This window comes from Neopelma chrysocephalum, unplaced genomic scaffold (assembly GCF_003984885.1).
Source record: "Neopelma chrysocephalum unplaced genomic scaffold, ASM398488v2 Primary Assembly neopelma1_25, whole genome shotgun sequence".
In the NCBI taxonomy this organism is placed as follows: domain Eukaryota; kingdom Metazoa; phylum Chordata; class Aves; order Passeriformes; family Pipridae; genus Neopelma; species Neopelma chrysocephalum.
The window spans coordinates 41,919,236-41,937,759 of record NW_020897694.1 but is presented as its reverse complement, the minus strand read 5'-3'; the positions used below and the strand labels follow the sequence as shown (position 1 = coordinate 41,937,759).

At 39.7% G+C, this 18,524-nt stretch overlaps 1 protein-coding gene and 1 long non-coding RNA gene across 6 annotated transcripts in view; one reads left to right on the top strand and one right to left on the bottom strand.

Annotated features, from left to right (window-relative positions):
* COL4A2 (collagen type IV alpha 2 chain) overlaps positions 1–18,524 on the top strand; it is a 144,980-nt gene that overhangs the window by 25,092 nt on the left and 101,364 nt on the right. The window contains exons 1-2 of one of the 4 annotated variants that reach the window (XM_027675102.1): positions 4,702–4,757; positions 4,856–4,889. The exons of 2 other annotated variants lie outside the window; for them this stretch is intronic. The gene's annotated coding sequence lies outside the window, so the exon portion shown is untranslated. Of the gene's footprint in view, positions 1–4,701; positions 4,758–4,788; positions 4,890–18,524 lie in introns of those variants that run through there. One more of the 4 variants, XM_027675103.1, reaches the window with a different exon arrangement.
* On the bottom strand, positions 1,930–5,508 carry LOC113963695. 2 transcript variants are annotated; one of them, XR_003532917.1, is made up of 2 exons: positions 5,404–5,508; positions 1,930–2,035 (listed from the first exon to the last, which is right to left on the bottom strand). It is a non-coding gene; the product is annotated as an uncharacterized LOC113963695 (long non-coding RNA). The 2 variants fall into 2 exon arrangements; XR_003532918.1 differs by lacking the exon at positions 5,404–5,508 and adding an exon at positions 4,370–4,445.

Below are 18,524 nucleotides of genomic sequence, written 5' to 3'. Positions count from 1 at the left end.
TCCACTTCTCAGGACCAGAGCAGTTATTAGGACCGCTATTTACCCCAGGATAATTACTGAATTTTTTGCAAATGTGTTTTTGCATATAGTTTTCTACAATTTTTAACTTAGTGGGTTTTAACACAAAGGTCCAAAATGCTGGAAAATAAATGTTCATTTAAACCTGATAAAGCCTAATTCATTGTTCCCTTCCCTCACTAGCAGATGCCAAGAGATGATGTTTCTTTTCTAGGCTGTGGAGAAGTGTCATTGTCCACAGCAGTTCTTGGGAAAGGGCTGCTTTTCAGACCATCTGCTGTCACAGGGGAAACTGGCTGATTTTGTCCGAGCTCCTGTTGCTGCATGAAGAGTTTTGAGTTGTGAAATGCCTGGTTTGCACTTCCATGACAGGAGTTTCTAAAGTTACTGGGTTTTGAGTTCTCGTGCTAGGCTCTCTCTACACAAGGTCCAGAGGTGAGGAATTATCACCAAATAGATCAAGTTTCTAGCCTGAAAGGAAGTTCTGAATTTACCGCAGAAGGCCTGCTGGTACAGGATTTCTGGTACCATTTCACAGAGCATCAAATAGTCCCGATAAGCTTCAGATAAGTACTCTACATTTCAGATGCTTATCTTTAACTCCCAATCTTTTGAAGTTTGCCCCTCACACATTTCAAATCTATGTCCTTTAAACAGAGTTTGTTCTAAATGAGATAATTAAAATTTCTTTGTGTCTTCTTAGAGAACCCATGTGTTCATTCTTGGTCCCCAGAGGGAAGACTAAATTAACCCTGCTGTCATTTCTTGAAGTATTACCAAATGACATTATTTATACTAGATTTAGCCGTAAGCCCCTGCTTCCAGGGGCAGCGTGTCCTGGAATAGTGCAAAAGGATGTTTTCCTTTCTTTTCAGTCTTTGAGGCATGAGTAACATAGATACATCTTTCCTTTAGGATCTCAGAGGACAATTGCTACTGACAAGAAGTTTGTAGGCCAAAATAATGCAAAGATATTTATTTAAATGTCTTTTTCAAAAGGGCAAAGGATAGCAGATCAAAGATATTTTCACCAAAAGTTTTCTTTATCAGTGGAGGTTCTCTGGCTCTTCATTACCTACAGCATTCTTGTCCCCACCACAACCAACCACCCCACCCTTCTTCTGATACGTAGAAAGCAGTTCCTTCCAATGCTCTGAAACATAGAGGTCTCTCTGTCTTTTCTCTGATTTCCTTCCTTCAAATTCTCCCTTCACATCTCAGTGATGTAAAAGAGCCAAGATAAGAAATAGCTGTCTCTTCCCAGGAGGAGACTGACGGATATGCAATTCAGAAGAACAATCCCTTTTTTCCTACTGCCTTCCTGGAATGGGGGATGATGGGGGTTGGAGGGGAAGTGAGAAGTAAGTTAACATCCCTTTTGCCAGCTGTGCCAGCTACTATTAGCAAAATAGACAGAGCAAAGCATGTCAGCATTGTACTGCTCTCCCCCTGAAAGAATAGAATTGTTAAAAAAAGATAAGATAGGGAACAGGGGTGACCAACAACTTGTATGTTTGGTCAATATACAAACCCAAACAGTGTAGTGTAGTGCATCCTATTGCTTTTAGCATCTGGCATAACTGTTGTCTTTGGTCATGTAAGTCATGTTTCGTCTAGATCCCCTGTTGCTAAAAAAGGATGACAGGGGAGTTAGTCTTACCACTATGGGGTAATAGTTACATTTGTTGTGGTTTTGTACAAAGACTGTCATATTGGGGTTTGGGTCTATAAGAGTTAAAGAAGTAAATTTGTGTGGAGGATGAGGGTTTTGCTATTGTGAAATTTTTAAGAGTAGCTTTTTTGCATGATTTTTATATTATTGCTGTGTCTTAATGAGGAAAACACAAGAACTAATGTTTTCTTAGTTACCTAAATATAATAAAAGCAGCAGAAGCAGAAAAAACTTTCTCACTTGCCTTGGGATCCTAGTTCACATTGTAGCAGGAATTCACAGCCAAGAACATCACATTTTCTTATGGTAATGAAGTTCTCCAATATGCAACAAAAGGCTGAGTTTCTGTAATTAAGTAATGCAATTGGATTTAGTGGGACAACTGAGTTCAGACCAACTGGCTATTTGCATTAGAAGATTTTTTTGAATTAATAAGAAGAAGCAGGGCACTGAAATGTTACAAGAATTTCTTGGAAATTTGTTACTATAGATACCCTTTCTCAGTGAATTGGAGAAGGGAATTCCATAAGAGGGCTTTATTATTACCATACTAAGATCTTAAAGGATTCTTTTCATCATGCCCATTTTTCCCAGTATCTTGCCTAGCTGCATCAGTGGTGACCTAAACTTCAAAATCTAGCTTGTGTATAATAAAGAAGCACAGGAACACTAGTAGGAACAAGCACTCTCCTAAGATACTAAAGCCAGTGTTCTTTGTAACAGTGGGCAGCAGGAATCAGTAATGCCACAAAATAGGAGTTAATGTTAGTGTGATTGTAATCTACTTTAGGGAGTTATCCAAATGATCTGGTGACCTAGTGTTGTACAGAGAGAAGGAAAGAACATGTGTATGCATAAGGAAGGTAATGGGTAGCACTCATAAAAGTCTGGGGAAACTGAAATATTATGCTTGGGTTATCAGAAATAAGAACAGCAGAATAAATGTTCTTAATGGACTGTGTGGACAGTTAGCACCATGAAAACTGAGAACTGTAGAGAAATTGTCCAACTGTGCTAAAAGATTGTACTTGAGCAGAGAAATTGAAATTGAAACGAAGTTAGCAGCTGATCTGGGATCTCTCGCTACTGAGAAGCAGTTGCCTGAGTGGCAGAAAAACTAGAAAAGCAAAGAAAAGAAGCCAGAAGAAAAACTATTATACTTCACAGCTGGAAAACGAATTACACTTGTGTGTGTGTGTAAGTACACACTAAGGAAATAAAGTGGATGAGGTTTGGAGTAAATGCCTCCAAGACTTGCTTTAGTAGCTTTCCAATTCAGTTAAACAGATTCCAGGATCTGACTAGGGAAACCCTCTTCTTACCTTTCAGGATACAAAAGGGAAGAGGTTACAAATTAAACAATATAATGAGAGAGTGGGAATTTTCTGGGGACCATTGCTTATCTCCATTAGATGGAGAAATGAGGCTCTAGTTATGCAGCTTGCAGATGCTGAACAAACAGTACTCAGCTCCTCAAATGTGTGCTTGGTGAGATCCATCTGTGTGACAACAGCTGTTGCTGATAAAGTGTGACAGGACTCAAAACCTAATTATTGATCCAGCATGTGTCAGTATTGCTGCTTTTTCATGAAAAAGACTTGCCTTTCAAAAATCAACTGGAATAATTTATTAAACACTGGGAAAAAAGAACAAAGAAGGAAGCATCTAGTGAAGAGGCAGCAATGAAACTGTTTTACCATGCTTTCAGCAGCTGAAGCATTGAAATATCTTTTAAGTGGTGAGAGATCTATTCTGCTAGGAGGGGAAATGTAGTAGGGTTCTTCCAGAAACTTACTGCATTTGAGATCTATCCTGCTCATTGAATATGGAGTAGATATTGACTTTTCCTTGATCATGGAAAAGAAAGACAAGACAAATATGTGATTTTTCTGTTATCTTCTGATGCCTGAAAATGAAGCTGTGGCTTTGTGGGGTAGAGCAAAGGGCCCCTGGAGAACACTCTTTATGGTGGTTGAGCCATACCTATGGTAATGATTCACTAGAGGTCTGATTCCTCAGGCTGCATGTGGAGAGTTCTTTTCCTCTACCAGGCTTTTAAGTTTAGCAGAGTCTTGCATCTTATGTCAGGGAAAAGCCATTGGGTTTTGTTTCAGAGAAAACAGACTTTTGTTTTAAGAAGGTGTTACTCCCCAGTCCAGAAGTATCAAGCTTTACTTGGTGTTACACTTTAATTTCGATCCTCAATAATTCCCACACAGAACTTTTTCAGAGTCTGAGTTCTTTGATACCTTGAGTTCACATCAGGAGAAAAGCTACATATTTTATCTAACTGATTTCTTTTAATTTAGTGAGAAAATAGGCTTTCTGGCAAAAAGGGTTTACAGAAGCAACATACAACCAAGAAAAATATTCCACAAAAGCATTACACTTAATAGCAGGCTCCTAGAAACAAACGGACTTCCCTTCCTCCCTCCAAACAGTATTCCGAGCTCTGCTTCTACACCCTTCCAAGGGTTTTATTGGCAACAGGCATTGCTGTGGAGTAGGGAACCTTCGTTGCACTTAGCAAACACCAACCCAAAACTTAAGTGAAATACCACAACTTAAGTGAAATACCATTCAATCAATTTTAAGTTTGCCACAAGAGGAAGAAAAGAGTAAAGGAAGAAAAGAGAGAAGAAGGAATAAAGAAAGAAAGAGAGGGAGAGAAATAATTACTGCCAAGAGGTCACAGGTTGGCTGGTCCGGAGACAGAAGGCCAAACTAAGATAAAGCCTATATGTGCACCTCTTTTATAGACTTTGTCTACTGTGGCCGTGCCCTCCAGGAGGGACATTGAGGTCACTGACCCCTCGCTGTCCCCCTGGCCAAAGTGAGGGGTGCCATAGCCAATCAGAGGCTCCAGGGGGCACAGTTTGGGCGGGCTACCAGGTGGGTGTCCCGCATGGTCCCTGTGCCATGTGCCTTCCGACCGTGGGTCCACGCTGGCCACAGGCCTTGCCCTGTGGACAGGCCTGGCCATGTGCCTGCAGGCCTCGGCCTAGCCCTTCCCCCCACACAACACACAGAGAAGATGGTTGATTCGACCCATCAATCAAACAACTCAGTGAGATACAAATCTGGTCTCTAACAGACCACTGCTATCTACTGAAAACATCAACAGTCTCATTAGTGGTCTCTAATTAGCAGATCTCTTCCAAACAGGGTCATGAGATACAATCACTGAAGTTTCAAGAAGGTAAGCAAGGAAATAAAGCTTGTGGGGGGTTATTATTTTTTTAGCAATATTATGTTCCTTGAACATGGGCATTATAGTCCTAGGTTATTTGCACACCATTTCTGTCAAAGTATTTGTAAGATCCAGGGACCCCTGGTGGCCTAGTGGTTAGCATGCAGGACTCTCACCGCTGCGACCCAGGTTCGATTCCCAGTCCCACGGGCAGATGGAGCTTGTTAGCCCTGTGAGGCCATCCATCTATGAGAAGGTCACTCTAAACAAACCTACGTCCTGAGGACCTCACTGCCATTGTCCAAGCTCGCTTGGCCCCGGCAGATGAACCTTAGGTTTAAAGGGTGGGCTCAGTTCAGCGCAGGCTGTGTCTCACCTAAAAAATCCCTTGCGCAGGCTTGAAAGGTAAAAGACTTTTCCCAAAATCTTCATTCGCGAAGACTGGCCATTATAATTATTTGTAAGATCCATTCTCGGGCTTTTGGCATTCTTTCTCAAAATCAGTATTTTGAACTAACATCACCTATGAGGAGTTCCACAAAAAGCTGCATATGGCAAAGCTGAATACACACATCCAGTCTTCTGCTAACCTCTGTCGGATTTCAAATTTAGGGCTATTGTTCCTGAGTTAGGTGGGGTGTACACAGTATACAAGAAACATATTCTGAATAAAGCGTCAGTTACCAGTTGCTAAGACCTTTGAGCTTGATGAGCGCTGCAGGGTTTGTTCCACCACTTCTAAGAGTCTAGCCCATATAATTTCTGATACAGTGAATTGTAGGTGTGCTCCTTACATTTTTCTTGTCTATTTTCTATTGTCTACTGCCAAGGCATGAGCATTTCTGGATTTTTGTACATCTGTTTGCCAAAAGACAATCATGTAGTGAAAAAGGATGCGGAAGAGAAGCCAAATAACATCCCTCAAGTCAGTTTAAAGAAACTTGATATTTGGTTGTTTATAATCTCAGTATGTTAGTTGTTTGTTCTGTGATAAGAGCATTTTTGGTGTGGAGACTGAGCCACAAGACTAATTGCAGCAATGCAGACAGTGTTTGTCTGTTATTTAGGGAAATGGACTGGAAGCCGGGAAGGTCCTGGGTCCTAGACCAAGCCGAACTAATGACTCATCATGTAACTATGGAAAAGTGCATTTAACTCAATTCTGCAACATTGCAGAAATCAGCCCAGCTGCCAAACTGAATCCAAGCAGGTTTTAAGTCTAAAGTCAGTGGCACATATAGGAAAGATGAATCCTTTTTTTTTCTGGGTAAATAAATGTAAATTCTGCATTATTGTCTCTTGAATCATTGTTTTATGGTATAGCTGTGGTAATATTCTTGTATAGTCAAAGGGATATTTTTAATGAAATGGAACCTCCCCCTCAAAAAAAAAACCTTTCCACTCCTTCCATGAAATTTATGGGGAAGCAGATATGACGGATGAAGAAACATCCGGTGAAAAAACTGTCATTTATTTTTTTAGGGTACAGGATATCTTAATTCAGCCATTCCAGGTTTCAGATTTTGTAATCTACAGATACAAGTACACTATATTGAGTTATAGATTTTTTTCCCCTGAGTAGATAAGTAATTAAAAGAGCTTTTTGGTAGAAGTAGGAATTGAAATATATCGGGTGAGTTTTATGAGTAGGAATTATAATGCTTCTTCTGTTTGAATTTTTTTGGTGGTCTTAACGTGCTTTGGGACATTAAAATAAAAAAAAGATCTTTTGCAGGTCCTTTCTTTTCTCATATAAGAAAACATATTAAGACATTTTCCTAATCAGAAGTATATGAGAAGAGATTATCACTGATAGTTGACTATCAGTTTTTATATCCACAAGAAAGAGATTGGTCTTTTACTGAATACTTTCTTCTATATTTTAGATTACCTTCCTTGACCCCATTGCAAATAGTAAAACTCTCACAGATACCTTCATATATTCCTGATATGTTAGATCCTCTACTGTACCTTCTTTATCTGCTGTACCTTTACCCAAGGCTTTTACCAGTGGCAACACTGATCAACTCAGAGCAGAGAGAAGGCAGCTTCAGGGAGGAGATTAAGTTTTGAAATCTAAAGTGAAAAGTGAAATGGGTCAGTAAGAAAGCTAGTTCTCATGGGCTTTTTCTTGACTGAAATAGAAAGGAAATGGTGGGTGTTGCATCTGACCAAGCAGTTAGCAGTAAACACTTCCATGACCAAATGCAGTTCTTTCTCCAGTTCATTGCAAATCTCTTGCCCATTCTTCTCACTTTTAAGGAAATACCAGTCCAGTCCCAAGAAGCAGTTCTGAAAAACTGCATAGCAAATTTCCACATTTGATATTTCCACTAGAGTCATTTGTCTAACAGCCAGCTCTGAAAACTGAGTCAGGGCTGTAAGCATTATACTGGACTGGACTTGCCCTTCAGCATGTATGATAAAAGCAGTATCAGTCAATCTGTGCTGTCACTGATAAACTGTGCAAATCCATTCCTTTCAAATCATGCTCTAAGGGGTAATTCCATACTTACAGTTCTTCATTATATTTCTAATTGCAATTTAAATTATTCTGCAGGAAGAACTTAAATTCAGCTCTCTTTATTTCTCTGCTATATTTGATTCTACAGGCACAAGATTAAAAAAGGCCATTAAAAACTGTCACCAACCTCATCCCTCCCAAGGGAAAAAAGAACCCTCCCAGGACCTCTGAAGTAGAACCAGGTCAGCAGGTTATGTCTGTAAACAGTTATCAGAGGAAAACAAAGTAACTAATTCAGTTGATAAAAGCAGTTCATACACAATCATTTTTAAGTAATTACAAAAAACATGAAACAAGAATAAAATTTCAATGGTTATGCTCACATTTTGGGAAACCATGGCACCATCACACTGCAGTGAACAAATATAGATATTGCAGCCATGCAAACAGCTGTACAACTGGTTTCTGTCAGTCCCTTCCTCACGAGCAGGGCTAGCAATTACATTGCTGCTCGTTCAAAAGCAAAAATCTTTCCTACATTTGCAGGCTGGTTTGTTCTTAGTGTAATAGGTGCAGACGACTTTTCAGAAATACTGGATGCCTATCTGAAGTATGATTTAGCAACTTTTAAGATTTACCAATCACTAAGAATAATATGTTCTTAAGTAAGTTTCCTGTGTCTGCCAATTTACGTAGGTGAGTAAACTAGACAGGTCAAATAACTGGCGTGGTTTATAAATAGAGTAAAAAAAATATCTCCATATATAGACTAGTATCCAGACTTTCTATTGTTTCAAGCAAATGATATCATTATTTGGATGTCTTTCCAGAACTGAAAATGACTAGACTTCAGAAACCAGAAGTAGTTAAATATAGAAATTGCTACTTTAATGAGTGGATGCTGTGTTCCATTATTATGCTACTAGTATGTGAACAAATGTCTTTCTGTTTTTAGGGATGGGAAAGGAGATTTTATTCCAGTAATATAAGATACTGGACAACAGACAAATTCAGATTGAGGATTGATAGTGTCTTTGACCTCATTCCTTTATGGAAAATATTCTTGATTCACTGTGCAGTATAACTGCACATATGAGGTGATAACACTGTCCACTAAATTGCACCTTGCATAAGCCTTGTGCAGATCAAATACAAAATGTGCACCAGTTTGCATAAATAAAATAATAGAATAAAAATTAAAAGAGAAACAATGTGTGACTTTCAGTGTCACAGATTCCCTGGCAAGTGATTACATCTACTTTGGCAAGTCAGAGGACTTTATTCATTGCTGATAACTAGAAAACACTACTTCTGACTCCTGTAGTACTGCTTTTTAAAACCACCCAAGTAGCTTTTGTGGAGATACGTTTAATTTCTAGGGATGGGTAGCTGGGAATAAGGACTCATGTTAAGGTATCCCAGCACTCTTGCTCTAAAGACCACCACCCTTTTAGATGAGGAATGCCATGTTAAATGTTAATAGAGAGTCTATTGTCTCATAAGAAAAGGTAATAAACTAAAATAATATGCATCTCTAAAAGCATGCATTTACAAAGATGGAATCAAGTTAACAAGATATCAAAACAAATTTTAATTTACCAATCCAGATTTTACTTTAGCTACTGCTGCGTCCTTTACCTTTCTCTCAGATTTAGCTAAAAACTCACCTTAATTTAGTCATTTACAAATTCACGAGGTGTCTGAGTTTTCATTATAATCAAGAAAGCCAGTGGGCTTGCCTTAACTAATACTAATAATTAACGTATGTACCTTTGCTTACCTTTATTTCCAGCTTCAAAGTGTGTCCTAGTTTTCTTGAAGTTACCAAGAGGGGGGCAGAGCACAGAGCCGTGTGAGCATGCCTAGGTTGCTATTCTATACCACCCACGTTCTCGCTGAGGAGCATGGCTTTGGGGGGAAGAAAAAGGAACACACAGTGGAAATGGTGCCATTTTGTTCCTCTTTCCCGTGGGAGAACAGAGCTCCAAGCGGTGAACACAGCTGAGCCGAAGGGAGCCAAGCCCAATGGACATCAGCTGAGCCAAGCCCAGCCAAATACTGCCAAACCCAGCCAAGTGTGTGCGCGGTGAGCACCAGTGCCAGAAAGAGCTGTGGTGGAGTGGAGCAGCCCAGATGATCTGGCTGGGAGGGGGGAGTCTCTGTCATTGGTTTTCATTGGCTTAGTCTTGGGGAAGGGTAAGCCATGTGTCACTGCCCGGCTGTGGTAACAGCCACCATCTTCTTCTTTGTCTCTGGAAGCTGCGTGTCACTGCCAGGCTGCAGTAACATCCACCATTTACTCCTTTGTCTTGGGAGGCCACATGGCACCAGCTCAGAAACATTCGCCATCTTGTCTTTGTCTCGGCAGCCATGCAGAACAGGGGCAGGGTGGTGAGCACTTTTCTGTGTGTAAATCACTCTCTCTTTTGTATAGTTCTGTTATTAATGTTGTTGCTGTTATTGTTCATTTCTTATCCCATTGCTGTTTCTGTTCAGTAAATTGTTATATCAACTCATTGTCTCTACCTTTGTCCCTCTCTCACCGGAAGAGGGCAGGCAGAAGGGGAGCAGGACAGCAAAGTCTTACTGGGCTTATATCTGTAGGGTTTTTTTCTGCAAGCAAACCCAATTCTGGCCTTGGTAAAACTGAGCAACACTTTTATTGTCCTTCTGTAATCACTGTGGGCCATAGGTATCAGTTAATGGCTGTGTAATATTTGCCCCTTTGTAAGATGTAAGAGCTATTTTTAAGCATGGCTGCACACTCTTCCAAGAGCTTAGTTTGCCTGCAGCATCACCTCTCTCTTTCTAGCACAAATTCAAGCCTTATCTGATGACTAAGACAAAATTTTTTATTTCTTTAGGCAGGTAAGTTACCTGTCTCAAATAGAGAAGTGCCAGATGACATTTTTCTTCCTTTTCTGGATGCAGTTTTGTTCTAGGAAAAGCCTTCTGCATCTTAACCATTTTTCATTAGCTCCTGAAAGCTGGAGCACTTTCATGCAGAGACCTGTGGCTGTTTTTTAAGATTCACTTTCCCATGGCATTACAGATTATTCAAAAATAAGGAGGAGTGATGTCTACTTCTTATTGTTTGACGTTGTAAAGTGCTTAACTGATTTTTTCCATCTTATATTCTAGTCTCTTTCTTAGGATAACATATAATCATCTCTGTGGGGGTGGGAGGAAGGCAAAATACAGATGAATCCTACTTCATTACCCGTAAAATATGAGACTCCCATTCACTGACTTCTTAAAAGAAAATGATGTCACAGCATACACTGCTTGCTTGGAAGTGTGCTGTTGGCAAACAAACTCACATTGGGCAGGTGGACAAGACTCCTGGACAGTTATTCAAGTATCTGTGCTTTATATTTAGACAGGTTTAAGAATTGCTCTCTGACTCAGCCTCCTAGAGATCATACTTTTTTGTTTTGTTTTTTTTAATACCTACTATATCACAGCAGCTCCTTCTGGATTCCTTGTGTGTTTTGGGGTAAATATGTGTTTGGATGAAAGCCATAAAATTAGAAATGCTTTTATGAAAATGTGAAGAATAAGTTCACACTGTATCGTGTCTGGCTTCTGCTGTTTTTCCAAGGCAGTGTCTCCAGACTGCAACAAGGGAATGTTTTAATTTGAAGAAGGGATGGTAAATTAGTACCTCAAATAAAGAGAACATGTGGAGCCGTGAAGTTTCACTTTGAAGTGAAACTATGCAGCCTTCAAACCAAGGCTGTGTGCCAGAAGATTCATATAATCAAGAGTCACAAGCCAGTCTATAAGAGGAAAGTCTTTTATAGCTTCAATTCTGAGAGATACAGAATTCATATTTCCCATTGCTGGCTCAAACATACTTATTGAGACACACTTGACAAGACAAGTTTCTGTCTGTTTGGGTCTTCTTAGCATCAGAGACTTCATATTCTCTTGCCCTTCCTTCCATCACCCCAAACATCAAACACAGGCATCCCAGTCCCTGGGAACAGTAGTACTTTTCAATACTCCTTGTCTGTTGACATTCTCATGCCCATCAGGGGACAGAACCGAAACAAACCACTTGCTTTTTTGGCATCTTGCCTCCTGGTTTTCTCTGTATACTCCATCACAAGAGGAAGACAACATTTGAAACTCCACACCAGTTGATAATACATAATTGATTGCCACAGGTATTGCTCTACTCATTGCATTGGGAAGGCTCCATTAGGCAGTGCTTAGGAAACCAGCTCTCATCATAAAACCGGAGGTAAGTCTCTTCGTGTTCCTCCTGAGACCAGTTTCCTCCTCCAGTGTTTTTTTTCATTGAAGGATATGTAAATATATGGCTCCCCCTACTTTTGATGGGAAGTGTAAACATTCAGAAGATTTTGAGCTCACATGCAAAATTATTCCAGTTGCCATGCATCCAGTCTAGAAAAGGTCCTGGCTCCCATTCAAATATGAAAGAAAGAATTAGTTCTTAGTGAAATAATTCTCAGAACAGTTGGAGAGAGCATCCACACCCACATCTTTTCCTTCCTCTCTGACTGCGCCAATTTATCTCTCCCTTTCCCTTGACAGTTAAGGTCTTCGCAGGGATCTTACTGTCCACTGCACTAGTAGCTGCTGGACTGTGGGCAGGCGGTTTTTGATGTCCGGTTCCATCTTTGACATTGTAACTCTGAGGACAGCCCAAGCCTGTTACTGGGCAATCCAGGCCGCTTTCGCTGACAGTGTTCTCCTTACTTGTTTTGAATGTTTTTTTTATACATGTTTCTAGAGAAGTAAGTTTGGCAACAGGCAACAAATGTTTTCGACTCTAAGGAGTAAAATGTTGGTTTTGAGTAAATACAACTGTGCTGTCAAATTTGAATCCAATGAAGTTCTCTGTCTGGTTCATCAACAGCAGGACTACTCTGTCATACTCCTACTTTATTTTTTCTTCTTTCTTTTGAAGGAAGTAAAAATTAATGTTTCTAAGTCAGGGCTATATAAACTGAATTTGAAAATAATGTCCGTTTCAACAGCTGAAGGTCAAATGTGGAAGCAGAGGTTCATACTGGAGGTGTGGGCCAGTCTGGTCTCCCTGGCGGTGACACAGAGCGCTGGCTGCCTCGCAGGCATGCCAAGAATTCCCTTGGGACTTCCAGGCTGAAGTCTCACGTGAAGCATAAGAATGTGCTTTTCGAATGTGCTGTACACTGCCCCACTGCAGAAGCATGCAGTATGTCAGCACCCCCAGATCATAGTTCAATTTGTGTTCAGCAAGCTCCCAGACCTTCTAAAACTTGTCTTGGTGAACAGAATGGGGCTTGACAGGACACACGTTAATGCACAGTTGCACCCTACAAAAGTTTATCAAAGAAGATGTCGGTGTGCAGAGTCTTTGATTCTAAGTTGCAATATTTTCATTATAATTTCCGTAATTTTTTTTTAGCTGTATGTGAGGAAATGGCTTATATTTCCTGGTCTTTCTGTACTCATAGAACTGTACTTTGAGGCCTGTCCTCTGGTTGCCTTTGTTCTTTCTTAGTATACCAAGCCTTGAAGTGAAGGTACTTGAATGGGCACACAGAGACGACAATTACTCAAGCGTGGCCAAGATTAGCCACAAATAAATCATTAATGTGTAGAAAACTTTAAAGAAAACTACATATATGTTTCTGGGTTTTTTAAGAGTTTGACTGAAGGAAACTGCATTTGAGTTGTCTGTTGTTGGCTGAAGGTGCGTAAGTACAGAAATAATATTGTTTGGGGGCAAAAAAAAGATGAGAAAACGAAGGCAAAAAAGATTTTGTGTTGGGACACCCATGTTTTATGCTTGCTATTTCACATACATAAAAATGCGAAAGTATTTACACTAGGCAAATATACAAGCTTTACAAATATAGGTGGCAGTTACTTACATGTTTTCTCTTGCTTGTGTTTAAATAGTGTTCATGTTCCTTGAACGTGATAAATATATTCATCCCAGCACAGTGACTCAATGATGTTAAAAACAAAGTCAGAAAAGTCCCTCCTCTCCCCTTCTATTAAATTGCTTTCCTCATTCCCTTTCTCCATCCATTCTGGTCTGGTTCACAGCCTTCTGGTTAAAGCTTTCCTACGTGTATGTGTTTGTTTGATTTTCTCCATCAGAGATCTACATTTAGTTCTCCCATTTCCTGAGAGACTGTGCTGAATGTTGTGCTATTGTGTGCAGTGAATGGACTTGAGTAAAGCTGCTTCACTCAGTCTTCTTCTACTCCATCATCTTCTCCAGCTCTATTTTAAAAATAAAGGATCTGTAACCACATTTTCCAGTATGTCAGTGTCTGTGAGCTGGGCCCCTGTGGAGATAGCTAAGCTAATAGATAAAAGAGAACAGGGAGTGACTTGCAAATATTCATCTGTTCTGGGCTGCTCTGACCTGGTCTCCACAAGGTAAGCCAGCTCTAGAAATGCTTAGCTTCAAACACTGTGGATGTAAGCAGTTCTGTGCCACTTGCCCAAAGAGCTGGGTGTCTGTCTTGAACCCTTGGTAGTTTCTGCCTGATTTTCAGAACCCAAGTTGAAATTGGAATCCACATGGCTGGGTCAACACATATGTGTATGTGTGACCAGAAGCAAAACTTCTGCCAGCAAGAGGAGATGGACAGGATATTTTGGTGCCTCCAGGAAGAAGTGAAAGCTTTGTAAAGGGGTCTTACTCCACAAATCCAACTCTCCCCGTTTAGACTGGAGTTTTTAGACATAACTTAAGATTTGCTGATTAAAGAAAACACCTCTCTCTAAGAACTTAATAATTCTTTAATTGGCAAAGTAACACATTGCTGTTATTCATATTAATTCACAACTACATCACTGTAAGAAATACTGAATTACAATTCTGTATCTTGTTGTTCGTATTAGTATTTGTACAAAATCACTATAAACAAAACTGATAAATTACTCAAAAGGCCTACTGAGTTACAATTCTATTTCCTTTCCTCCTGCAGTTGGTGTTCAGGTGTAAGCATTGTAAACTTGTAAACTTACAAGTTTATGCCTTCTTACCCCACCCTCCCACAGCAAGCCTTTCAGGGACATGCCTGGTCAGGAGACCTGTGGTCTCTCCCATGAGGCCTCCCAGTAGGCTTGTGCCCACAAGTCAGCACCACCACTGCCTGCAGGTGTCCCTGCTCTTGCTCTTAGTATATCCTCACCACCTTCATTCTTCACTTAATTGGATTCCCCTATTCCTCTGTTTTTTCTTTTCCGTGTTTTTACCACCCTTGAATGTTGATTTCCCTGCCTACACTTCTCCCAAATGTACAATCTGCTCCTAGTTTCTTTTTCATCATTAGTCCCAATTTTTTTACACTCAAAAGTTGGTGTTTCTGACACTATTACCCTGGCAATTTTTTCTCAATACAGTATTACCATTATAGTTGGCTAAACAAGACAGCCAACCAGTTACCCTATGCTACATTTCTAATCACCTTAGCCTTCTATGATGAGATTTAGCTCAAGTGTCTGAAAGAGACCTGGTGAGATTCTCTGAATGGTCTGACATGTTGTGCCTATATTGCATAAACCTTAAATTAGATTCTATAAACCCCATTTCTAGACTCTGCCTAGACTCTGGACCTTTTAGAGATTAGTGGAATTAGACATCATCCAAAACATGAGAAAGATCAGAAATTGAAAGTTTTCTCAGCAGACAGCTTTATCCTAAAATATCATTCTGGTATAAGCACGCTTTTCTTCATTTAACAAATCAGGACATTCATTGTACAAATCAGGAGATTCATCTCCCTGTTCTTACACTGTTGCAGAGGGTGGATAGCTGTATGTAAGCTGGTCACCTCCACCCACCTTTACAGTTGAGAGAAAGCAGAAGGTGCTTTCTGGGAGAGGTGCAGTCGATTGGTTTAAATGCCAGTATTAGGATGGGGTGCATTGTGTCCTAGGTTTTACTGTTCTCTCTACTGACCAAAAAGGCTTCTCCTGCTCAAATCAAAATAACTACTTAGGGTTGTCACCACTGGTGTTAAGTTCCCAGAAATCTAATTTCCTCAAGACATAAATAGTTATAATACTTTAAAAGTGCATTGTCCACCACTAAATCTTAAACTGTGTTTTTTGCAGTCTTATTATTGACTGATATATGTCCATTTAGTTTCCCTTCAGCTTGATTGTGTGCACATGGGTATAATTGTTTTTGACAAAGTTTTAGAAGAATCCTAAACACACTTATTTTTTAACATTAACAAGCTTATAAGTCATAATGTTTGATACTGTAACTTCCCAGTAATGTAAGATTAAAAATTGGGCCATGATCTTATCCTTCAAGAGAGGATAAGCATTCATAGATAGTGGAAGATAACAGAAAATGGTACCTGTGACAAAAAGCTCCCAGAGTCATTCCATTAGCAGTCAAAAAGTAAAGAAGTGAAGAATATATAATAAGGAAAGCCCAAGTATAATCCAGAAGGGGTATATTGATGCTGGTCTCAAATGTGTTCCCATTATGTTCCCTACCTTTGGAGAATCTTCCAGATTTTTATCTTCATTATCTGAAGAATTTGCGTGCATAAAAGGATACGAAATGAGAAAATAATAAATAAAAAAAAAGCTTCCTAAAATTGTGGAAGAAAACAATTGTGTCCCCACATTAGCTACTGGTATTGTTACAGCATGCAAATTAAAATGTTGTATGGTGGGTAGACAAACAATAGACCTTGAACTTCCATTTGAAATAAGCATTAGCAGCCTCCTTTTTTTTTTTACAAGTGCACAAATATCTTCCCATAGTTCTGATTCATACTCTATTTTCTCCTTAGCAACATTTTACCAAATTTAGAGTCACTCTGCTAATTAAAAAAAGAGAAATAAACTTATTGTTCTCTTTGGGTTTTTTCTCAGTAGGCAAAACTGAAAACTCACATGATCAAAGTACTGTATCTCTCTGTTGCTGTTAGGCTGGGATATACTGTTATTTACAGCACCAACAAAAACAAATCTCTAAAAGTTAAAAGAAGATCTCTGAAAGTTCAAAATTGATTGTTATTAATGGCAAAACTACTTAGCACACTGCTCTTTAATGGACACCTCCATCCTGCAGAGGAATATGTTAACACAGGCCATACATATGCATGGCATTCATAAAAATTAATAGAACTATTCCTAATTTCTGAAAAGGAACTGAGGGGGAAACTTTGTAAAATTAAGGATACTGAGAAAAAGATACAAATTTCATTTGCAAATAATTTAATAAGAGAAAAACCCCACAGAGATAGTGAATTTGTGACCATCCATATATTTAACTAAAAAATGGACCAACCATAGCAAGCTGCTGGAGTTTATAAAACTGCCTTGGTTTATTATTTCCTCTAAACAATAGCTTAAAAATAAAGCAGAATTCATAACATGACATTGAACGCTGTTACATCCATGAAATAATTTCCTGAATAAAACACCTAACCTTTAAGTAGTTCAGGGCATGTTTTCAGTTCTGTGGACCTCTTTTATCAGTATGAAAACCTCACCTCTTTCATTAAACATGAGAATTAAATATAATGTTGAAAAAAAGTATTTTGATGTATGAAAATAGTTAAGATACAGACATGAACATTCTCATGCAAGCGTAAGAACGTGTTTTAGGAACTTTGTATTACTGCTTGTCATAAGATCAAGAGCCTGCTGTACAAATATAACCAAAGGAGGACTTTGTCAATGCTTGGTGCCTGCTCCATACCTTTTATTCATTTGGCTCCCAGGGAGGAATACAAATCTCAAAGCTGTGTTTTCAGGTAGTGTGAATGCAGAAGTGGATACCTGAGAAACGTAACCCAAAAACCTCAGGTGTTGAGTAGGGGATTGCTTAGAGCCATAAGAAAAATGCTAAACGTGGCAGCATTGGTCCCTCTCTGTGTTTCACCTCAAGTCAGCGCTGAGGCAGGAACAGCAGCATCACTGCCTATTTAAGCAACAGCATAGCAGTTCAGAGCTCCCATCGTGTTTTGGAGGCTTGTTTATGCCCCGTTCACCTCCCTTTCATGAGATGGTGTGCTCAAGCTATGAAGGAGGCAGAAAGAGTGAAGGAATCATTTGAATCAGGGTTCTTGCATCCAGGAAGGGATCAACTGACACAGAGCCTGACTCTGTACCCTACAGCTGGGTTGCCGTGCTCTAAGGAGCAGTGCATGTGAAGTGCCCTGAATAAGTGTCTCTGGCTTACAGTAGCCACTGGACTTCAGTCACTCCCTCTTTTTCTTCTGACTGTATTAATTATTCACTTTGGGGCAAGCCAGGTTCAGAAGTAGTGACAAGAAATCCTTTTGCCCTTTCCCAGATTACTTACTAGACTGTGGGGCACTTTCAGCATTCAGAACCCTGGGTTTAGGTGGGATGAAGGCTGGTCTTCACAGTATTCCTAACTATTAAGTTACAGTTATAAAAGTCATACCACAGCATGCACAGCAACTCTGCTGTTCAGGTTTCTGAACAAGACTACGGCTGCTGTGTTTCATGCAGGCACTTACTAAGTATAATCTGAGCTGGCCTGCCTGTTGAAGTCCATCTAAGGATTTGCGTGGAGTGGTGCATATTTTGTGATCCATATATTTGCGGCCCAGGCCAAGGTAGTTCTGGACAAGTACAAGAGATGTAACCGGAACCATCTACTTAAGCTAGGTCTGACTTCTAAATCACAGTAGTTGGTTGCTAGAAAGTTTTATGTGCCTCCAGAATAGACAGCCATTGAAGAGGAGAAGGCAGGAGTTTGGCTTATGATTTTGAACATGATATCTACATCTTTCTTTATGTCCACCCATAAATATTTCAAAATACAGCAACGATTTAGAGCATGCATAGAAGGGTGTACTGCATTGTGACCTGGGACTTAGTCTGTGTCCCTAAAGAATCCAAACAGCTGCACTTCCATGACATATCTGTTGCATGTGTCAAAAAGATGTGTGAGATACTGCTTAGTGTGGAGCTGTAGTGTTTTGAAAATGTGGAGGAAATGAATGAAGTAACCTTATATTTCTTGACGCTGATCTCCAAGAACTGGAAAGCCACTCATGGCTGCTTCTAAGCATAGATTAAAGAGGTTTCAACTGCAAGTCCTAGATCTGATCCTGGTCTTTGCTTGAGCAGTTCCCAGAGAGTCTGCTAATCAAAGCTTATTGTGCTGTGCCAGGTATTCTAGCTGATATATTTTAACTTTCGTTTTACGT